Source organism: Toxorhynchites rutilus, chromosome 2, assembly GCF_029784135.1.
Source record: "Toxorhynchites rutilus septentrionalis strain SRP chromosome 2, ASM2978413v1, whole genome shotgun sequence".
NCBI classification, from domain to species: Eukaryota; Metazoa; Arthropoda; class Insecta; order Diptera; family Culicidae; genus Toxorhynchites; species Toxorhynchites rutilus.
The window spans coordinates 82,551,287-82,576,957 of NC_073745.1; the positions used below are offsets into that span (position 1 = coordinate 82,551,287).

Consider the following 25,671-nt stretch of genomic DNA (forward strand, 5'->3'; position numbering starts at 1 on the left):
TCAAAAAGCCTTTTTCAAGGCAAGAGACGAATGAACTGAGAAAATTTAAAGCCTCTAAAATTCAAAACACTCTCTCATTTACAATATTTATATACCACTGCAATATCGCGAATACAGTGCTTATTTTACGCACAACAGAGAAAGAGAGAGAGAGAGAGCCACTCACGATAAGAGCCCTCGAGCCCGAGTGGTTAGCGTCACATTTGTCATGCCAGGGGTTCGGGTTCGATACCCGTTCTGGCTGGAGGATTTTTCGTCAATAAAATTTTCCTCAGAATTGTACTGCGGTCACGCGTATTCTAGAATTTTCCACTCAGAATACATTCAGAGTGTGTTATGTGGCACAAATATTTCAATTAATACTAGGTTTACGGACGTTTCTAATATACCTATCTCTACGAACACGCGCCAATTTGATGAAAAAAAAAGAAAGTAGACATCAATATACAGGGTTTTCCAACTTTCAATTCCGAAAGTAAATTGAAATAAAACACACTTAGAATTCGAATTTCGATGCCATTATGTGTGAAATACAACATCATTCAAATGTCCACCTAGGGCTTCCTCGCACACCTTGATCCGGAACAGGTAATTTTCGATGACTTTTCGGCACATATGGGGCGGTATCTCGGTCCTAACTTCACGAATGTGTTTCTCAAATGTTCAAGAGTTTGCGGAGAGTTGGCATAGACACGGTCTTTCGCATAACCCCACAAAAAAAAGTCTAGCGGGTTCAAATCGCATGATCTGGACGGCCAATTGGCATCACCAAAACGCGAAATTATGCGTCCCTCAAATTTCGTTCGCAATATGGCCATGTTCGGTCGTGTTGTGTGGCACGTGGCGCCGTCCTGCTGAAACCACATGTCATCCGTATCCATATCTTCAATTTGTGGCAAAAAAAAATCGGTTAACATGCAGCCATAGCGCTCACCATTCACAGTTACCGTCTCGCCGTCCTCATTTTCAAAGAAATACGGCCCGATGACTCCACCAGACCATAATGCGCACTAAACAGTGACTTTTGGCGGATGCAATGGCCTCTCAACAATCACGTGTGGATTTTCTGAGCCCCATATACGGAAATTTTGGGGGTTCACATAGCTACCGAGCTCGAAATGTGCCTCATCGCTGAAGAAAATTTTATGCTAAAATTCAGCATTTTGTTGCTGTTGTTCGTTCACCCAATCGACGTATGCCCGACGCATTCCATGGTCACCACGCTCTAATGTTTGTACCAGTTGGACTTTATATAGATGTAGGTGCAAGTCCAAATGCAAAATTCGCCACAATGATGTGTTTGACAAGCCCAATTGCTGAGCACGCCGTGGAATCGAAACATTCGGGTCATCCTCCACACTGGCAGCAATATTTTCGGCCGAACGCACATTACGATGATGCATAGGTTTCACAATATCCGCTACGGATCCAGTTTGTTCGAATTTACGCACTACATTAGCGATTGTGTGCTCTGTAGGCCGTACATGACGACCAAAATCCGTCCGTAATGCTCGAAAAACATTTGCCGGTTTTCCATCATTTTTATAGTATAATTTAACAAAATTAACACGTTGTGCGATGCTAAAACGATCCATATTGTAAAATGGCGGACATTCAACTAACGATATGACGCTTTGGTTGACAGCTATGTCAAACGGTTGTCAGCGCAGGGCTGTATACTTTCGGAAGCCCGAAATGGAAAAACCTGTATATTTACCTAGATCAATGCATAAAAATAGAATATGTGTGTGTGTTTTCCTTATAGAATTCGAAATGCGTCAAAATGACGCGTAAACCTAGTGTTAAGTACTAATAAAAATGACGCAAGTAATACTACGTTGACACGACGAATTTCCTATAGAAACTTTAGTGCTACTGAAGAAGAAGAAACCATTCGTAATTTGCAACCACAGTCGCGATCCAGTTGATGAGTCCTAATTCATATATCACACGCAAAGGTTGACATCGCAAACAGCGGGCCAATTTTATTCAGTGGAAGCACCAAGTCGATTTTCATACCGTTATACTCAAGGCGCGTAGAAGTATATCCTAAGGTGAGCCAACTTGCTAAAACCACTCTTCAGCCATCTTGGAAATCTACTGTGTTTTGTTTGTAAACAAAACACAATACGCTAGTGCCGAAGTTCGCTCCTGATCAGTCTGTCTCTTTCACGCTTCAAGGAAATAATTCCCCTTCTGCTTTCTTCCGTACTGTTTTCATATACCGCTCCCCTAACCAACTTAGTGACGAAACGGCCTCACCTAGTACCATAGACCCGTCTTGGTTATACTGTCATACGCACACATTGTTTACTAAGCCAAGACCAGACAACTGGCTTCTTACTCTTCTTCGTCGTCCAAAAACGAAGCCATGACATGAAGATGCCAGAACTGCCAAATATTATAAAATATCGGATTTTTCAAATTTCTATTTTAATGAATCGTAACATTTGGTTGGTGCGAATTCAATGATTATTGCATATTTTCAAATAAACAATCTCAAAAATATGCTTTAAAAGGATAAAATAAGTCTTTTAAATACCCATATCTATAATATTATCGTTTCCAAAACAAATTTGGGATTTTTTTTTTAGCAAATAAATCTAATCTGACAACCGTTACAGCGTTATGCAGATTCTCATTGTCTGAACCAAAACATTCTATCTTATTATATGAGCAGGAATACAACCAAAACAACGTTAGGAAGCCATTTTATTCATACAAAACGTAATTCAAAAATAAAAATGAAGTGTAAAGCCTTAAATTGTGAGCGAAGGACGGATACTCATCCTGAGTATAAATTTTATCGGTTCCCTCAAGACAAAAATATTCGGAAAGAATGGATTCGATTTTGCGTGAACAGTGAATTAGAAGTTCCATTCTTTGAAATCAAATCAAGCACAAGAATATGTAGCGTAAGTATTAAAAACTAATTCTAAAACATATCCTAATACTAGTATATATACAGGCTCATTTTGTTGATGGGAAATACAATGAAAATGGAGTTACGAAAATTCCGACCTTAGCTGCATCCGCGAATGAGGAATGGGAAGAGATACAAAGTATTGAGAACAATTATGATTTGGTTGACGTATATGAAGGAGATAAACAACTACAGGAAGAAATATTTCGTTTGAAACATCAAATTTCCAAGCTGAAAAGGTAGTGTGTCAAAAAATATGTTATTTTCTAATATTTTATATTGATGTAACCGTTAATAGAATTGTAAAACAATGGAAGAAAAAATGCGGATATCTGACCTCGAGAATTCGTGGAAAACAACCCTTGAAGAAGCTTTTCAGAGAAGATCAAATTAAGCTATTAACAGGAGAGGTTAAAAAAGTGAAACGTTGGTCCAATGAAACGATTACGGAAAATTTACAAATTCGGTTTGCATGTCAAGGTGGATACGACAAGCTTATTCAAAAAGGCTTCCCGTTCCCATCCACGAGGACTCTACTACGCCAAATTGAAGGAGTTCGTTTCAGTCCTGGTATGTAATTATAATCATATGTCTCATCGCATGTTAATATATGAAATGATATTTTGTAGGTATTCTTGAAGATATATTCGAGCTGCTACAACATAAAGTCTCCACAATGTCGGTTGAAGAAAAGGACTGCGGATTGGTTCTAGACGAAATGAGCATAGACGAGGCAAATGAGTTTTGCCAAAATACGAAGCAGTTTGTTGGAACAACAACGCTTCCTATGTCCCAAACTTTAGCCTGTAAAGCTTTGGTATTCATGCTAGTTGGAATCGCAGCGCGCTGGAAACAGGTGGTTGCTTTCGAGTACACCGGCAACTCTATACAAAAAGAGTTTTTGAAGAATGCTGTATTGTCTGCAGTTTCAAGAGCAGAGGGAATCAGTTTGCGTGTCCATTTTATAACAACAGATTCCGGGTCCGAAAACCAGCGCATGTGGAAGGATTTGGGGATCGATATTCGTCGCAAAAATGAGACATTAAATGCTGCGATACCTCATCCAAACGCTGAGAACAGAATGCTAGAGATCATACCCGATCCCGTACACGTATTTAAAAATACAGTACATGGCTGGTTGAACAATGTCTACCTGAAAGTTCCGGATTGGTATGTTCGTGAAAAAAAGCTAACATCCAATATTGTTCATCGAGACCATTTAACCACAATCGTGAACTCCGAAATAAACAACACGTTGCGGCTTTGTCACAGACTAACGGCCTCGGATGTGTGCTTTGACAACAGAACATCTTCAATAGATAAAATGAAAGTATGCAACGCAACAAAATATTGCAACAGGACGGTGGCTGCAGCATTGAAGTTTCATGCGGAAATACGAGAATTACCGGAGCTTCTTACTACCGCATGCTTCATAGAAGACTTTGCTCGATGGTTCGAGCTTATCAATAATAGGGCAGAAGAAAAAGTATTTTGTTTGAATGATCCTATGAAATATGACGAGGATATCGCTCATCTGAAGACCATGGTGCGGTTAATGTATGATCTCCAAGTAGGACACGGACATTGGAAACCATGGCAAACAAGTGTAATCGTTTGCACGAATGCAATAGTGAGGTTGACAGATCGGCTTTTGCATGAAGGACACCCACAAATATTTACATCGCGGTTCGTCCAAGATTGTCTGGAGAGTCTTTTCTCATTGATTCGTGCAAAGCAACGACGCCCAACTCCATTGCAATTCAGCAATAACTTGAAAATTGTGACTCTTTCGCAATACATGACCGTAGTACCGAATGCTTCGTATACAGCCGATACACAACAACATCTTATTGGATTGATAGATTTGCTATCAAAGCGGCGTGAAGAATGTTCAGCCCAGAAATTGATGGACAATGAAGCAGCATCGACATCATATCGAATTTCAGCTTCATCTAATTCTAGTGATAATGTGGATGATATGAATATTGAATTCGACTATGAGTACACCGTCGATGAAGCGAAAACTTTTCTCGACAGAACAGAACAAAATTCGTTGTTCTATATAGCTGGTTTCATCATCAAAAAAATTATTCAGCGGGAAAGAACATGTCAGCAGTGTAACAAGAGATTGGTAGTCAGCAAAACACAACCTAGATTGTATCAACCGTCTCTTTTTTCATATTTGCGAGCTACAGCTTCTAACTCTCCCATCTGCATAGTGAATGATGAGACTTTTAATTTCTTCTTAGCAATGGAAATTCTATTCCGAAATATGAAATCGCATTTGGAACCTAACGAAGCTGATTTGCCGAAGAAAATGGCAGGAGAAATGTATGTTTTGCCATCCACTTTATTCCATTGTGAAAAAACAAGGAATGACATTATAAAAAAATTTATATCTTTTCGTTTAAAAAGCGGAGAAAACAAAAAAACAAGGAAACGAAAATTTGATAGCAGGAGCATGGCATGGTAGAAATAAAATATATTAGTATCAGAAACCAAATAGATTATTATTAAACTAAACTTATGTCCATTTCCATTTTAGTGTTGTCCGAAAACTCATTTTTTCCACTTTTTCCCAAAAATGACTTTTTCAAAAAATCATAACTTTTGAACCTCTGAACCGATTCAGATGATCAATAAATCTAATTGAAGCCAATGAGGTAGATTTTTAATAGAAAAAATATTGAAAAAAGTATTGAACTTGGAAAGAGGGTTCTAGAGAGGTGTTTTTTTCGTTTTAGAGTCATTATTTTGTAAATTTAACATGTTTTAAGTCTTCGTTCAATATTCTTATGTGACTAGACTAGACCTATGCGACTAGAATCCTATCTTTCCGGTAAGTGTGATATTTTTTCAAAAAAGATTGGCTTATTGGCTTCAATTAAATATGTCGATCATCTCAATCAGTTCAGTAGTTCAAATGTAATAAATTTTTGCAAAAAATTATTTTTGGATAAGAGTGGAAAAATGATTTTACGGACGACCGGTTAACTTTGAAAAGTCACTCAAAAACACAAAAAAGCCTATCTGATATCGAGATATGTTATGTAATAAATCCTCAGCTTTCAAGAAAAAACATAAAATATAAAAACATAAAAACAAAAAACATAAAAATAACAAAAAACAACTACAATCAATAGTTACGAAAACAAAATTCGATTTCTTGGCAAGCCTAATATTTTTCCAAAAAAGATTAATTGGCTTCAATTTGATATATCGATCATCTAAATCGGTTCAGTGATTCAAAAGTTATGAATTTTTAAAAAAGGCACTTTTAGGAAAAAGTTGAAAAAAATGATTTTTCGGACCACCCTAAAATAAGAAAAGGTCACCCTAACGAAAAAATCGGTTTGACATGAAATGGATGTATATATATATATATATATATATATATATATATATATATATATATATATATATATATATATAAATTTTTCAATTCAATCAAAATATAGTAACAAAATAATTAGGTAAAACGTGTATACAATTCCTTCACATTTCCTCTAAACTAAGTATCGTAATATCAATTAAATTCATTTTTTTTCCAAATTCAATACAAACCCAACGTAATTTATTTTTATTGGCAACACTGGAAAAATCGACTTTGTTTACAAAATTTATCGAAATCGACCAATCAGAAATCAGAACGACTGACAGAAATTTGGTCCGTATCTGACAGAAATTTGGTCCGTAAAAGACCCCCTATTGTCTGATCTTATCTTAGATTGTTTATAGTTTCATGCGTTATCAAAAAAAGAGGCCTGTTTATACTATAATTTAGTCGCATAAAGCAGGACATTTCTCAGCATATATATAACGAAAAAAAGGGAAGGATGTCATTTTGTAGGTTTTTCAATGAACCTCAAGGGGAAAACACATGAAAATTATTCGTCAGCTGTTCGAATAAATTTTCGAACTTTTCGTGTTCTCATTTTGGGCCCAATACTGCTGGTAACTTTTCTGTTATCTTTGTTCCACCATCATGATTAACATCATAAAAACCCATAATTCATTACTGATTTTCTGATCTGATTTACTGATTTTCTTTCATCTCCCTCCCTCACCCCTCGCCCGAAAATCAATAATTTTGCGAAACAGTGTGAAGAAAATGATCGTTTTTGCACACTTCCCATCAAGTAATATCAACCAAACTTTAATCGATTACTCACAAGATATTAAATTTTCATCTGCTTTCGCACCGTATAGTGAAGAACGTCGGAAAACTCGAGCAAGTGCTCTGAAAGTTAAATTTTCGTTTTTCAATCTTCAGCAATGGTTTTGTTTGTATTGGTGGAAGCATCGTTATTTTTTCGACACTGATGCCAAACAACATCATCGAAACAGCTATAAAAACCACTCAATAAAATGTTATTCCGGAGTCATAGCGTCCCATGTCATGAAAATCAATAGAATAAAATTGTGTTGATATCAATACAATTATTATTTTTACGTTTAATGGGTCTATAATGTAAGTTTTAGCAACTTTAACATTGGGTAAGAAAATTGTATTGCAGAGCTCGGAACACTGCCACGGCTGCCTATGCTTTCAAAAACAGTAAACGGAAAAGTATTAAATTCAATCTAAATGCCTCGGCCAACGAAGAGAAGGGTTAAGGCTTTCCAACGTGAATATGGGAAAGCAATACGATCAACGAAGGAAAATATTAAGGAATTATCAACATCGAATTACTATGCGGAAGAACTTGTTAATACCGAAAGAGCCCCAATTCGCATGTGTTATAAATTTGCTCATGTTACGCTCGCGTATAATCAGAATCATATGCAAATGCACCTTCTATATATATTTATATTTGCAATTGTTCATCGGAACATATCGTTCATACATTTTACTTTAGTATTGAATTGTTATTTGTTTTTTTTTTTCAAATGTATTCAAAGACTCGTGTCAATGAAGCGCCACACAGTCTGATAAGTAAATTGATCTATTTACGTGTGCTTTGCTCTTCTCTCACAAACACTATTACCCCATTTTTACACGAGGGTTTACCTATACTACTACAATGGCTAGCTTCCACCTTCAACTTAAAGGCTGATTTAGACAATGCCAGTCAGCGCTCTAGTTGAAGTATCCAGTGAATAGAGAACAGACACTCTGTTCAAGTTAGAGGCCAATTACTTGTTCGATACTGGTACAAGTAACTTGGACAGAGTGTCTGTTCTCTGTTCACTGGATACCTCAACTAGAGCGCTGACTGGCATCGTCTAAATCAGCCTTAAGGTGAAGGTGGAAGCTAGCCACAAATGGCTGCCACAATGGCGCTCATTTCTTTCATCTCCCTCCCTCACCCCTCGCCCGAAAATCAATAATTTTGCGAAACAGTGTGAAGAAAATGATCGTTTTCGCACACTTCCCATGAAGTAATATCAACCAAACTCTAATCGATTACTCACAAGATATTAAATTTTCACCTGCTGTCGCACTGTATAGTGAAAAACGTCGGAAAACTCGAGCAAGTGCTCTGAAAGTTAAATTTTCATTTTTCAATCTTCGGCAATGGTTTTGTTTGTATTGGTGAAAGCATCGTTATTTTTTCGACACTGATACCAGACAACATCATCGAAACAGCTATCAAAACCACTCAATAAAATGTTATTCCTGAGTTATAGCGGTTCATGTTATGAAAATCAATAGGATAAAATTGTGTTGATATCAATACAATCATTATTTTTACGTTTAATGGGTATATAATGTGAGTTTTAGCAACTTTAACATAGGGTAAGAAAATTGTATTGCAGAGCTCGGAACACTGCCACATGCTTTCAAAAACAATAAACGAAAAAGTATTACATTCAATCTAAATGTCTCGGCCAACGAAGAGAAGGGTTAAGGCTCTCCAACGTGCATATGTGAAAACAATACGACCAACGAAGGAAAAAAATTGAGGAATTATCAGCATCGATACTATGCGGAAGAACTTGTTAATATCAAAAGAGCCCCAATTCGCATGTGTTATAAATTTGCTCATGTTACGCTCGCGTATAATCAGAATTTTACTTCATATTCAAATGCACCTTCCATATATATTTATGTTTGCAATCGTTCATCGGAACATATCGTTCATACATTTATCTTCAGTATTGAATTGTTATTTTTTTCAAATGTATTCAAAGACTCGTGTCAATGAAGCGCCACACAGTCTGATAAGTGAATTCTCGCGTAACTTTTGAAAAGGTCCAATGTAACATTTTCGCCAACTCGAGAAAAACGTAGATGAAGACCCGAACATTATTTCGCGAATTGTCTTAAAAGCTATCAATCTTTATCACTGTTTTCACCACTAGCTGTCAAGAATAACTTCGTAAAACCAATCGTAACTATTGTTCCGTGATTTGAGATTAAGGTTGAAGCCTCGGAGCGAAAAATGTTACATTGGACGTTTTGACTGCCCGCGTTTGCACATTGGACATATTACGTTGCACTATAAAAATTTGAAACTAACTAATAAACAACAATCCAAATATCAGCATTTCGTTCTAAAGACTGATTATTATTGTTATCACTCGTTGAATTGCACTGAAATCGATAACAACACCTGTAAAGGCTGATTTAGACGGTGCCAGTCAACGCGCTAGTAGAAGAATCCAATCACTAGAGTCTAGTTATTAGAGCCATGTAAACACCCGGCTCCAGTTACTTGCGCAAGTATCGCACAAGAAATTGGCCACGCCAGCGAATAGAAAATTTTCTAGATACTGGCGCCAATAGATAAATGACAATTCTCGCGTAACTTTTGAAAAGGTCCAATGTAACATTTCCGTCAACTCGAGAAAAACGAAGTTGAAGACCCGAACATTAATCTGCGAATTGTATTGAAAGGTATCGATCTCTATCGCTACTTTTACCACTAGCAGTCAAGAATAACTCTGAAAAACCAATCGTAACTGTTGTTCAGTGATTTGAGCTAAAATTTGAAGCCTAGGAACGAAAAATGTTACATTGGACGTTTTGACTGCCGCGTTTGCACATTGGACATATTACGTTGCACAATGCGAATCTGAAACTAACTACTAAACAGCAATTCAAATATCAGCATTTCGTTCTAAAGACATATTATTGTTGTTATCACTCGTTGAATTGCACTGAAATCGCTAACAACGCCTGTAAGAAACAAAAACCCAAAACGACCGAAGTACGACTTTGTGTTGTTTTGACTGTTTTGTTACTTCGGACGTTCCGAGCGTCGGAGGAAAGTGGCGTCCGAAGTAACAGCCGAGTGCTTAAAATCCGAATCTGCACATTGGATATTTTTTGTATCGGCGATAAAAAGATGAAGAAGATAGATACATGAACGATTGTTTTTGTAATGCATTCAATGATTGAAAACTAAGAGCGTGCATCCATTAACTCGATTTGTTTACTTTTGTTACATAGGACCTTTTCAAAAGTTAAGCGAGAATTGCTTCCAGACAGTGCGTCATATTAGACATTTGTGTGAAATCGAAATGCCAGGTAGTTTCAGTGTTGCCACATATTTATTTGTACTGGAAGGGGAAAAATCTTTTTCGGCTATGGTGAAGACAATTATTAAACGGTGTTATTTGGCTTGCTCTGTAATTTGTATGTTTGTATGTTTATAACATGTTTGTTTGTAGCGCTTTACCGCATTAAAAGAAATTTATCTCTTCCTGTTGACCGATTGGTATGAAATTTGGAACACACCTTTATCTCTGCAGTCATTATAAAACTGGGTATTTCATTATTTAAAAAATCCAAGATGGCGGCTGCTCAAAATGGCGGATTACATATTTTCTCAAAACCCAAAAAACATGGGTATCAAATCAAAGGGCTTGACTAGTAGAACACAGTTATTCATGAGAAATGCAAATCCAAAATGGCCGCCACCATAAAATGGCGGATTACATATTTTCTCAAAATCCCATCAACATGGGTATCAAAGGAAAGGGCTTGACTAGTAGAACACAGTTTTTCATGAGAAATGCAAATCCAAAATGATCGCCACCATAAAATGGCGGATCACATATTTTCTCAAAACCCTATCAATATGGGTATCAAACGAAAGGGCTTGACTAGTAGAACACAGTTTTTCATGAGAAATGCAAATCCAAAATGGTCGCCACCATAAAATGGCGGATCACATATTTTCTCAAAACCCTATCAATATGGGTATCAAACGAAAGGGCTTGACTAGTAGAACACAGTTATTCAAGAGAAATGCAAATCCAAAATGGCCGCCACCACATAACGGTCGTTCACATATTTTCTCAAAACCCTTTTAATATTGGTATCAAATGAAAGGGCTTGACTAGTAGAATACAGTTATTTATGAAAAATACAAATCTAAAATGGCGGCCACTACAAAATGGCGGATTACATATTTTCAGAAATTTATGGAAAATTATGAAAAATGTAAATCCAAAATGACCGCCATCATAAAATGGCGCCATGTTTCTTCAAAGCCCATCACTATGGGTATCAAATTAAGGTGCTCGACTGGTAGAACACAGTAGATCATGAAAAATCCCAACAAACATCGAAACATACCTTTAATTCTACTGTCATTATAAAACTGTGTATTCCATGTTCATGGTAAATTTGATTTGGCCGCCGCTAGAAAATGGCATTTTGGATTTGCATTCCTCATGAATAATTGTGTTCTACTAGCCAAGACCTTTCATTTAATACCCATATTGAAGGAGTTTGGGAAAATATGTAATCAACCATTTTGTAGCGGCAGCCATCTTGGAGTTTTAAAATAATGAAATACCAAGTTTTATAATGACTGCAGAGATAAAGGTGTGTTCCAAATTTCAGATCAATCGGTCAACAGGAAAGGGCTCAAATTTCTATTCATATGATAAAGCGCTACAGACAAACATGTTGCAAACATATAAACGTACAAACATACAAACATACAAATTACAGGGTAAGCTAAATAAAACCGTTTAAATACAGTTCCTATCGGTGCTTTATGAGAAAAATCTGTGTTCTTACCGTACAGAACAAAACAAACAAAACTGAAAAAATATACCTTTCCGGATAAATTTGTACATTTGCCAACACTGGATGGTTCGCTGGTACAAGGAACATCAAATTCAATTCCATCAACGTATACATGGAAGAATCTTCATTCGCGTTGACGGCATTGTGCTTCATGTGTTCGATTTGTGAAGCGAAAATAATAATAGACAATGAAATCATGGAAATATCAGGAAATTTATATAAAAACAGCTGATGAAGGTTCAGTACGACGTGTTTTAATTAGTAAATTAACAAGAAGTAAAATTTTTCATTCAAATTTTGACAATTTAAAACTGCCTCCGGGCCTACAAAACCGATAAAGATAAATTTGCCCCCCTAAATGGTTATCGCCACCAGACGTCGACACTGTCATTCGTCATCGAGGATAAAGTGACAGCCAAGGTGTCCAGTTGCTGAAAATGTGTATGAACGCACAGCACCAGTCAAATGGTGATCTAAATATGGCTTGCCGATGACGTTCAAGTAACTGGCGCCAATTACTGGTCAATGTGTAAATCAGCTATAAGAAACAAATTCCAAAACGACCGAAGTACGACTGCGAGTTGTTTTGACTGTTTTGTTACTTCGGACGTTTCGGCCGTCGGAGGAAAGTGGCGTCCGAAATAACAGCCGGGTGCTTAAAATTCGAATCTGTACATTGGATATTTTTTGTATCGGCGACAAAAAGACGAAGAAGATAGATACGTTAACGATTGTTTTTGTAATACATTCAATGATTGAAAACTAATAGCGTGCATCCATTAACTCGATTTGTTTACATTTGTTACATAGGACCTTTTCAAAAGTTACGCGAGAATTGATCTATTTACATGTGCTTTGCTCTTCTCTCACAAACACTATTACCCCATTTTTACACGTGGGTTTACCTATACTACTACAATGGCTAGCGTCCACCTTCACCTTAAACATAGAATGACGAACAAACGGATCACGTTTTGTTCACGTTGTTACGCTGGAAATAAATCTAGTTCCATGCGCGTGGGAGGCTTAATGAAATACTCGACTGTTGTTATCTGTACACTTCGAACCGATGTTAAAGATAAGGACTATTATGAACTAGTCATTACAATTCTGCTCTAATCAGCTATTTTTAAAATTCAATAATTATGAAGTGAACTTTGGCTATGTATCCATTATTCGTTGATGGGGGATTATGAAGACAGATCACGAGGTCGTTTAATGCGTTAGATCGTTCTCTTTATCGTATTGGTTTGGATATTTATTTGGTGGGATTTCATTAATACGCAGCCCACATCCCTCCACAATAACAGTGGAGACCATTGTGTGTATTGTATTCTTCAATACTGAAAAAAATAAATTGAAGTATGTTTGCAGACAAGAAATGTTGAGTTTTATCGTTTTGTGTTCAAAGGCGATTTTCATTCATAATTGTTATTTGAAATGTGTTCATTCCGTCAGAAAAATCATCCCCCTTTTCGCTTCTCAAACACGGAACACGAAGCTCAATGTCGTCAACTCGAATACCCCTGATATTCCAAAGTGGGAAAAAAATATTTACATTGACACCCACGCCACTGGAGAACACTGGTAGCTCCTCATGAACTTTCTGGCAATGAACCCCACAATTGAAAAATGTTATCCAACGAAGCCTCGGAAAATGTAATCACACAGGGCTATCAACAGCATCCCCGCTTCTGAATTACTACTGAATCATTTGCAGGTTAACGAGTGAAAACATGTCGTCGACTGTGCTTGCTTTGAAGATTAAACTGCATTCCATTTCGCTCTACTGTGTCGTCATCGTCATCAAGTTCATCAAAACGGAAGTGAATATGGAAATATTCTAGTAGTCTCGATTGATTTTTGATTTGATTTTTAATGAGAGTGTTCAAAATTATTTGAAACAAAATATCAATTGTGGGCGGGACGAGTTTTACCGGGTCACAGACATTTGTTTTGCCTACCAGCAAAAATCAGGATCAATGTATAATAATTGAATGAACTTACATCGGCTTTCGTGCTTTGTTTTTCTAATTTTCTAAAGTTTATCCGTATTCAATATGTGCTGTATCAGCGATTCAATAAAAAAACACTTCAATTTTGGAACCGGAAAAGAACATAAACATTTTGCTTCTCAGCTGCGTGTAGCAGGAATCTCACGTCACGGAGTAATAAAAGATTTCTGCAGAAGGATAATCTCAGGTGAAATCGGCCAAAAACGTAAATTGATAAAGTCCGAGTCATGAAAACGTTTATGCCTTCGATAGGAGAAACATTTGACAAAATGCACAAGATACGAATGCGAAACGCACTTGAAAAATAAATTCGGTTGGCTCCGCATGAGCTGGATTCGAATCATACAGTTGATACGAGATTGCCGAAAGATAATGAAAAAAGTGGCTAGCAATAGACAAAACTTTCGTTAAAACCTTAATTTTCTAGGTGGGTGTGCGTAGAAAGTTTTGTATGGGAAATCTGGGTAAAACCGACACCCCCTGATTTTTCCAGATGAAATAAATTTTTGCAAATTTTCCGATGCCCTTTATACACACTTGCCATTCCTTACGTTTCGGGTCACGGTTTTGACATGAACGTGCTGTAAGCCGGGGATCGAGGAGAAATCGGAAGCCGGAAGTTGCAGTAATGACAAAAAAGTGGCCAGTACTTAAACAACCCAACAAGCGTAGCCCTAATCTCTCAATTCGAGTCATCGGGTACAAGTTGGGAGTTACCGTGCCCATAGAGAACAAACGGTTTAATCAGAGATTTGTACATCGTACTCTTCGAACTGGGCCGAAGTTAGTTGGACAACGAGGCTGTAGCATGGATGCCAGATGATTTTCTCAGATGTCTTCACATGGTAAGAACAAATGTCTTCAAACGTCTTCACAATTATATTGAAGGAAACTAAAATTCATAACTTAATTTTGAACAATGTTTACTAGGGACAATATTTCGCAAAAATCCACAAAACAATTATACTGAATTGTTTTCACATACTTCATAATGTCTTCAAAATTTCTTCACAGTGAGTCAAATGTCTTCAAAATGAAGACATGTTTTCAAACCTGACATTTCTGTAGAGCAACGAGGCAGTATCTATCCGCAACAGGGATGCCGGGTTTGAAGACATGTCTTCATTTTGAAGACATTTGACTTACTGTGAAGCCATTTGGTTTAGTGAAGACATTTTGAAGACATTATGAAATATGTGAAGACATTTCAGTATCATAACGTATGTGGATTTTTGAGAGATATTATTTTCATAAATTTCTTACTATTGGCCGGAAAGATCGTCGAAAGAAGTAAGGCTTTTGTATCAGTGTCATTCGATCGCATTTTTATCAGTGTCACTCGGTTATTAGTAATCAACAGATACTTTTGCGTCGGGTTTTTTTAGTGTTCAACTAGCAACAATCACACCTCGGATAAATCTCAATGGTTATGATATCGCCACTGCGCAAAGCTAGTCTCGGGATCATCCAATTGCGTTTTTCAATCTTTTCCAAGCAAATATATATATAATTCATTCAACAACGAGGGACTTTTAATGTCTCTAAAAGATAAAGGGTGTGTCACATCAAATTGCTTCGTGAATTAATCCTGTGCACTCATTTCGAGAATCCGGAGTTGTCACATCGGGACATCGGTAAGATGCTGGGAATCGTCCAATCCACGGTCAGCAGAGTACTAAAACGATACTTCGAGAACCTAACCATCGACCGGAAGGTGAAGAACGGCAAAAATGGATGTTCCGTCAGTGAAAAAGATCACAAGCGCGTAGTTAAGCAGTTTAGACGTGATCCGAGAAGTTCGGTCCGGGATGTCGCCAATAAGCTGAATTTGTCAAGTTCATTCGTCCAGCGGACCAAGCAGCGGGAGGGCCTACGTACATACAAGGTTCAGAAGGCTCCTAACCGCGACGAAAGGCAAAACATGGTGGGGAAGACGCGAGCCCGGAAGCTGTACACCGAAATGCTGACGAAGCCGCATTGTCTGGTAATGGACGACGAAACCTACGTCAAAGCGGACTTTCGTCAGCTGCCGGGCCTGTTGTTCTTCTCCGCAGAGGACAAATTCAGCGTTCCGTAGGAGATTCTCAAGCAGAAACTATCCAAGTTTGCCAAAAAGTACATGGTGTGGTAAGCGATCTGCGATCTGCGGAAAGCGGAGCACCCCCTTCGTGATGACCGGCACGGTCAACGGGCAGGTTTACCTTAAGGAGTGCCTACAGAAGCGCTTACTACCACTATTGAAGCAGCACGAGGGCCCGACCATCTTCTGCCCGGATCTCGCTTCGTGCCACTATTCAAAGGACGTGTTGGAGTAGTACGAAGCCAACGGGGTCACCTTCGTGCCAAAGGAAATGAACCCGCCCAACGCGCCGGAGCTTCACCCAATAGAGAAATATTGGGCGATTATGAAGCAGGCCCTCCGGAAGAACCCAAAAGTTGTCAAATAGGAGGCGGACTTAAGAGAAAATGGATTTCTGTTCAAAAAAAACTACAACCTGACGTTGTACAGAACCTTATGGACGGGGTAAAGAGGAAGGTGCGAGCATACGGGCTTGGGCTCGAAGTATGAATAAAAAGAAAATGCCAAAAGTTGTTTAATAGTTTTTATTTTACTGTCTAAAATTTTCAAAAGGATCGGTCTACTGGGCGAATTTCTACAGCGTTTTTTCCGTGATGCAATTTGATGTGACACACCCTTTATTAGTTCATTTGCACCAGAAAATTTGAAGGATTGTGACATTGTACTTTTTTTAAATTTGGACTTATATTATACAATAGATAATAATCAGTTTTATGGATATGGTTTGAGCTACAACCAAAACTTCAAAGGTGAAATAAACAAATTGAATTATCACAGTTCCGTTTTTGTGGAAACCGAGGCGATATTTACTCAATCAATGATATATCAGGCTAATTATCATTTCTAAACTCATGAAATTTATTTCACAGTTGTGAAATATATTCTTTGTTCACATTTCTTGAAATAAACTACAAAACTTCAAGACAAGTTTAGTGAAATGCGCTATATAACAATGCCAATTAATATAAACATTGAATGAGCTATCAAACTTTGTCCAAATGTATGCTATGAATTTTAGTTTCTTCGATTTGACTGTGAAAACATTTGAAGACATTTTTTCGTACCATGTGAAGACATTTGAAAAAATCACCTGGCATTGCTGATCCGCAATGAGAGATGTACAGTGTTGACGTCTAATGGCAACATTCGACTTCGTGATTCAAACTATTCTTCATCCGGTTAGAATGCCCGAAAGCAGTTTCAATTTGTTAAAATCTAAAAGAAAATTTTCATTTGGAGTTGTTCAATCATATGAAGCTCGTAGAATTTTCCCCGGCCAGAACTGAGGCATTGTGGTCACGCGTATTCTATACCTTGCCACATAGAATACATTCGTGGTGGATTAACGACGGAAGAAAGGGGATGTCCACATACAACGAGGACAACTTTAAGGAGGGTAGGGGTTTCGAAAATGTCCACGCTTGTCCACGGTGAGGGGGGGGAGGAAGTTTATAGAATGTCCACGTGGACACGTTAAGTATTTTTTACAGTGAAACATTCATGTTTATAATCAACATTGAATGAGATCTGCTTCGTATTTACTATACGCCCACCCTGAGTAATCTGTATGCATCAATAAAAAGATTGAGCTGCCTGAGGGTGCTGCCTGGTCAAACATCATTTTTTATTTCATATGACTGAACTTCTTTCCTGAAATGTATATACTGAAAGAAACGCACATGAACTGGGATCGATCAATTTATTCAATAAAGTTTATTCAAATATTCCATGAATTCTGTCAGGGAAATGACACCCAAGGGCAATAAGATCGTTGGAATTTTGGTAGTACAGCGCGGACTCGATTATATACAGTTTCTAATTTCTTTTCGCTACATATAATCAAATCCTGTATATAATCGAATAAAAAAAAATTTTTTGCATGTATTTTCCTTTTTTTTTTTTTGAATATAAAAGAGGAATTTGATTTTTGATTCATCCCCTTAAAGTCAGAAAATACCTTTCTCACATGAAAAAAAAATTATCCAGATTCTCTTAGAGGATGATAGACGATCATATTTGATGGAAAAAATCCTTCTACGCATATGTTCGAATTTCAACAATGACAGAGTTATAGAACTTTTTTTTTGTTTCGGACTTTGTCGCCTCGAACTGGCTCTACATTACAAAGTACGCTACGGAAGACGATTCTGTTGCTTTCATTTGAAAGATGAGAAACTTTGATACAGGATATAGTAGTGGAACATCTAAATTAATGGATTTTAAAAACATTTTGGAAGTGAAAAACTTAAAAGTTAGTAATTGTTAATGTATTATTATTAATGTCATCCTGATTTTTTTTATTAAACTGGATTGTTTCTATCAATCAAATTGAAGATCTCTAACCGCTCTACAATTTGTACTTTGACACCCAACTTCTATCTATCTTAATTTGGCTGCAATATCGATATAATTAATTCTTGGTGACAATTCAAGCAAAATTTTCAAAAATCACGATTTTTACCCCTCTGTATATGAATTAGTCACTTAAATTACACCTTAACGTTAAAAGGTTACATTTCTTCTTGAAATAAGTCATATTTGAAACATAAAAAAAATTTTTTTTTTCAAACTGTATATAATCGAATCACATATAATCGAGTCTGTATATAATCGAGTCCGACCTGTATTGAAACTCACGACTTAAGGACGGGTTTCGATTCAGTTTTTGCTCTCGATGCCAAAACAGCTTCATTTTCATTTTTCGAAAACTTCCAAGGTTTTACAAAGATGAAACGAACAACAAATTCGTCCATGGGTGCACGGGCTATATCTTTGGAGATCTGTTTCTTGCAATGATGTTTTTTTCAATGATATCTGGTAATTTTTGTAATACGCTTCTCTTGGGTTGTCTGTAAAGTCCATGCTACTACTGCTGACAATCAAATCGAGACACTTATCAAGATTAATCCTCGATACACGACACATGGATTAGTATATTTGCTACAGATGTCTAAAACCACCGTTCATGAGCACCTGGTGAAGCATGTTCTGGTGATACTGGAAAGAAAATCTGTATCATGAGCATCTACAAAGCAACTAGTCTCGATGAATCGCAGCTGAACGCATCCAGAACGCTTCTAGGGCGCTTCTAAAACTTCACCCGCCTTACTCACCAGATATTGCAGATAACTCACTGTGTTTGATAAAAAGCGCTTTGCCCAGTTTTTTAACAAGAAAACAAAGAAGTTCTGAGAGGATGGAATTCACAAGTTGCGTGAAGGATGCTGGAATTTTATGGAACAAAACGGGTCTTTCAGATAAAACGCTCACGCGACACATTTCAATAACTTCTAAAAAAGTGAACCGATTTTTATTTTTAAAAAACAAAAATAAAGCTTATTTCAGGACATTTTCGACGTGACTACTCCTTTTTTGGATAACCCGTTTTAAACGGTGAACAAAATTCTTCATGCACAAAATTGACTTATTGTTATTTGATTACTCGAAACACGTAGTCCAGACCCCGACTTAACTACTATTTTTTTATATTCCCGCTAAAAGTGATCATTATAAATATAAAATCATTATGAGACAAAATTTTCCTTTAAGTTTTTTCATCACTCCAAAATAAATATAATTCTCAATTACATAGAGCACATATTTGATACGGAAATATAAATTTCAATTAAGATTTTTTATTTTTGAAGTGTGTTCAGTCCACCAATCCATTGCCATTATCCCTTCCCAGAAACAGAGCACAAAGCTAAATGCAGTCAACGCAAATGGTAAACTAATGTTGTAATGAATCTGTGGATCAGTTAAATGAACCGCATCGTAAGTTGTACACTGTCCAACGTATATGCATTTGAGTGGCAATTAGGGTGTGTTGAACGATCCAAAACTAGCAATACATAACAACATTTTCATAATTTGAGCAGCGCAATGATACCAACATCTTGTTTAATTTATACCACTTCTGTATTGTTTCAAGATTTGCTATTTTTCGTTCACTGCCAATATTTGTATTCAAACAAAGTGCTTGATTTTATTGTCCGATTTTTTGAAAGCTGTACAGCCACAGCTGACAGCTTCAATAAAAATACTCGTGAGTAGATTCACAAGTGATATTTTGATATAGATATGGAGATAACATAAATGGAATTCGGAAGTAAATAATGTACTCCCGGACAATGTTGAAAAAAAATCGAATGATTTTGAACAAATCTTTACTATTGATAAGTCTATCATTTTTATCAATTAAAACATGGAATAGAAAATAGAAACAAACATTAGAAATAAAATTTAAGCGAAATTTTGCTTCCCCGAAACTGTAGGAATGTCCACGTGAACAACAGGGGGAGGGGTATAAGGAATGTCCACGCTTGTCCACGGAAGGGGAAGGGGGAATCTATAATCATATATTTTTCTGTCCACGTGGTATGTGGACAGCCCCTTATATACTACCTTCTAATTGAAAACGTCAGAGAGAATTTGGATTTATTAGTAGCGACACGTAGAAAACGTAACACGTGAAATTCTTAGGCGGCGGTGACACTGGATGCAGAAAAGTGGTCGTACGAATTGTATGCAATCGTGGAAGTAAACAACCACATTGAATTGTATTGGTGTGGTTACATTGCTTCCCCCTTGCTTCGTTCGAATCCGTCAGCTTCTATCGAACAAAATCGACGAATTTACGTTGGATTTACAACCAGATGGCGCAGCGAGTAAAATGAGGATATTTTGTTTTTTTGGTATGAAATTCGTTCAAATTTTCAAGAAAAATAAGAATTTATCTTCAAATTTCCCGGTTTCATGTATTCTTTCCACGCTGAAAAGGTTAGAAAATCATCATTTTACAATGTGCTATGTACATTACGAGAAATGGCTTGTTATAAGTATTGTAACTTTAATTTTTTTCAACTAAGTAAACGATGAATAGGGTGTTGTGCGCTAAAAATACTGTAAATCCTTCTCGTATCGGCCCCTACATAATCAATGATATCAGCCAATTTGATATGATATCGATTTCATCGCAATTAACCATAGTATCAATAACCGATATGCATTATCAACTTAAAATTTTCGAAGATTATCTATGACTTTGGTCAAATCGCGTGTTGAAACCATCGTAAATATACAAAACTCCAACTTTCTTACCATATACTGACGACATTCAATGGCTGAAATGAATCTAAATTGAAACCAAATGAATAATCACCACCGAATCTTGCTTTTCAGTGCGTAAAATAAACATACACCCTCACTTTTGTGGTTCTGAGCTCTAATATAGATGTCGCATGAGCTGATTCAGCTTTGCGTAAATTCGTCAATTGTTTGTTTCTATTGACGAATTTACGTTACAACCAGATGGCGCAGCGATTGAAGTGATGATGTTTTGTTTTTTTTTATTTGAAATTCGTTTAAATTTGTTAGAAAAATCCGAATTTTTCCTTCAAATTTCCCGGATTTGAGTATTCTTTCCACGCTGAAAAGGTTAGAAAATCATCATTTTACAATGTGGTATGTATATTACGAGGAATGGCTTGTTATAAGTATTGTAACTTAAATTTTTTTAGTTATTTCGTTATTTTCGATTAGTTTGTAAGAAATTTAATTCTGCTCAATTTTATATATAACATGTTATTTTCTTATCTCTTTTAGTAGTGAAAATTGTATAAATGTTGACAATGGTTGAATCAAACAAGAAAATTGAAGAGTATAATCAAAAACAATTTGAAAAATGCGTGTTTCCACATACCACGTGGACAGAAAAACTACGATTTCAGACACCCCCCCTCCCCATCCGTGGGCAAGCATGGGCATTTTCTATATCCCTCCCCCTGTTGTCCACGTGGACATTTCTCCATTTCTTGGAAAAAATAATCGTTAAATTAGCTGAATTGCGCCTAAATTGAAGTTTATGTTTGTTTTCTATTCTCTATAGAGGCGATTTCTTCTCAATCCTTTGAACAGCTTTGGGGAACAACAACTCGTGAAGCTATTGAATTGCTGTTTGTTTTCTTCCAAATTTCATTTGTTATGTGATCACGTTATAAAATATAATATTTACGTTATAGCAAAACATCACATGTGAATCTAATCTCGGACTTTTTCTATCATAAACCGACGCAAGCTGGCTGAACTGTGAGTTTTCAAGAGAATCAGACAATTAAATCAAGTGCTTCGTAATTGGAATACAGTGATTGAAAATCATAACATGTATAAGGATATAAACATGTTGTGTTGTGCTATGTATTTTTGGCGAGTTCACCTTCAAAATTGCCGATCAAACTAAGAGATGTAAGTCAATGTAAACAATCGATCTTATTTCGACCGTGGATCGATCTCCATCGCTGATAATTGTTGTGTGGACGTAGTTATTCTGTTACAACACGAAGATGGTCAATTGAGGACCCTGAGTTTTGAACTCACGATCAGTCGCTTACTAAGCGAACGCGCAACCAATGTGGCTACGGAGTCGAAATAAAAAAAAAAAATTTTGCGGGCTTTTTTTTCTGGAAGAAGACGTCTTGGCCAATTCTGAACGTTTGTTCTAGATTGGCGATTTTTATTCGTTCAGTTACGAATAGTGCTTGTTGAAATTTATCGATTGACTGTTTGGTAGAAGCTTATAATGCAGAATTTTTCTTCTATCTCACTAGACACAAAGAATGACTTTCTACAGGTGAAGATCGATTTTGGAGATATCTAATGATGGTTCATTTCGCTCACCTCAAAGTTTTTTTTTCGCTGAACATTGTTGTAAAGGATAATATTTTTCTTCACCTAACACTGTTAGTAGAATTGTAGAACTCATACATTGTAGCGTTTCGTAATCAAGTTTCACCAGGTGCTCATGAACAATTGTGTTACATTTACCCGAAACCCACTCACCCGAATGACAGTTACCCGAAAGACATTCACCCGAATTCCACTCACCCGAATGTAACAAATACCCGAAAGCGACAGCTACCCGAATGTAACATCTACCCGAATTGACACTTACCCGAATGCGACATTTACCCTAATGTAACAATTACCCGAATGTAACATCTACCCAAAAGAAGGATATATTCAAATAATACACAAATTTTACTATGTTTGTATTTCTGATCAGTGTTATATAAAGATCATATTTGTCTCATACTTTCATTTCCCTTCAAAAAGTATTTTTAGTGGGAAGTACAATTCGAGAGATACTGGCATTGAATAAAATCCTTTTCAAAATAATGAAAAATGAAAGAATGCAGTTTTATAACGTATTATTAAGTCCATCCATTCTTATGGATGATGCAGCCCGTTCACAAGCGTCGGACGCCATACGTTTATCTGGTGCATCACGTTTGCAACCAGGCAATCAAAATGCATGACATGCATAATTAACCGGGCAAACGTAATGCACCAGGTAAACGTATGCATTCCGACGCTCGATAACGCTCGGTCGGACCTGACTAAAGGATCGTCTCCTATGTTTCAAACAAACCGGGCAATCGGTGGAACACAGGTTTGCTTGCGAGAGGCCGCCGCTTCCGACGGCGGGTCGGCGTCCTACTCGGATTGCGTCACCTTGGCGGCTTGGTGCCGCCTCGATTCCTTATCCTCGTTAAAAGGAGACTTCGCCCCCATTACATTGATCTCAAAATAAATTTCATCACGAAATAATAAACTCATGATAAAAACAGGAAGTGGGTTATATCTATGGTATAACCGCAAGGGTGACATAGGACTATCGTTGATTTAGAGATCATTTGTATGAAGTTGAATCTGAATTCATTCTGAATGAATGAATATTTGGAGAACTTCGAAAACGAGAGCGTTACGTTGGAGGCACAGGGTTTTATGCATCCAATATTGGATACGGAAATATCCTACTGATGGGGAAGAATAATCTTCAGAAGCTATCCTGTTAATTGCGATTGATTGAAAAATCACAAAACCAAATGTATTTGGTCACAGTGTTTCATGGATAGAAAACATTAAAATAAACTCTTTCACATGAATGTAATTTTAAATTCCCAGAGGAACTGGCAGATTATTTTCAGTAACGATTAGATATTTCCACATTTTCCTCGATACTGGAAGCCCACCAGTGGTTAATGCTAACTCGATAACCATCTGTTAATAGCACTTGATTGAAACATATTTGGTCACAGTGTTACATGGATAGAAAACATTCAAATAAACTCTTTCACATGAATGTATTTCTAAATTCCTAGAGGAACTGGCAGATTATTTTCCGGATCTTTCTCGATCCAAACGGAAAGAATTCCGTGCGTGTATGTGTGTGTGTGTAGCGGCTGCTTCGAGATCTTCCCGGGGAACCGTTTGTAGCATCACTCTCCTCCTGATGGATTCCCTTCTGGCCTAAGGTGCACAAACAGGCTCTTGGTGACACCGTTCATCCGCGCTTTCATGATAAATGAAGAGCTTCACCACAACAGCGACAACATGCTCCAATCGCTGTTCAATTAGAACTGAGTGGATTTCCGAGCGGCGCTCGCTTATATACCGATTGGTGATTTCAATAGCCTATTTTGAAAGCAAATTTAAGACTATTGAAACAAGTTTTTGGATCAGAAAGTAACAAGTATAGAACGCGTAGACATTTTATCTTTCGAATGAAGTGTTTATCATACCATTTCGTTCAGTTGTTTAGGAGCTATTAACACTCAAAATCTCGGTCTTCGGCGTAACGCTTTCGTTTTCGAAACTTTGATTTTACACCCCGGTATAGAAATGAAAGACGTAGTCCTACGTCAAAATTGCGCTGCGGCGGCAAATACGTAAGTACTATTTTTTCTTATCTATTCTATTCACATTTTCATTAAAAAAAATTATGTTAAAGTTACCTGTTTAATTTTCGGAATATTTCATAACTCTTGCTCATTTCTGAATGATCTCTTGGTCTTAAAGAGCAATACGGAAAGGAAAGAAGACATCATGTCAATTGTGCCTATACTAATTTCTAAAAATGACACAACGAAGTCTTCAACATTTTTTTCGAATTTCCTCATTACAATCTCTCAGTTTACTTCGTAACTTCCTAACAGCAGACTCGACAAAACGCATAAACTGATTTGTCGGAATTTTTCCTTCTTCATTCGGGTAAACATCCCATTCGGGTAAATGTCGCATTCGGGTAAACGTTGCATTCGGGTAAATGTTCATTTGGGTAAATGTCCATTCGGGTATATGTTGCATTCGGGTATTTGTTACATTCGGGTGAATGTCATTCGGGTATGCATTACATTCGGGTAAATGTGCTTCGGGTAAACGTGCTTCGGGTGAATGGGACACAACCGCGCATGAACATAGATACATGTAAAGAACCTGCTAATTGATGTGTCGTATACCGAGGATTATTCTTCATCAGCGTCTCGATTCGATTACCATCAGTTGCGCACACAAACTTGCTGGACTACCCAATAACTAGAAGCATATTCCAACGGTATATAATTTTGACGTAGGACTACGTCTTTCATTTCTATACCGGGGTGTAAAATCAAAGTTTCGAAAACGAAAGCGTTACGCCGGAGACCGAGATTTTGAGCATTAATAGCTCCTAAACAACTGAACGAAATGGTATGATGAACACTTCATTCGAAAGATAAAATGTCTACGCGTTATATACTTGTTACCTTTTGATTCAAAAACTTGTTTCAATAGTCTTAAAATTGATTTCAAAACAGGCTATTGAAATCACCAATCGGTATATAAGCGAGCG

General features: G+C 37.0%; 1 pseudogene; it reads right to left on the minus strand.

Annotated features, from left to right (window-relative positions):
* Positions 1-15,292: 15,292 nt before the first annotated feature.
* On the minus strand, positions 15,293-15,377 carry LOC129772177 (U4 spliceosomal RNA; annotated as a pseudogene).
* Between the last annotated feature and the right edge of the window lie 10,294 nt (positions 15,378-25,671).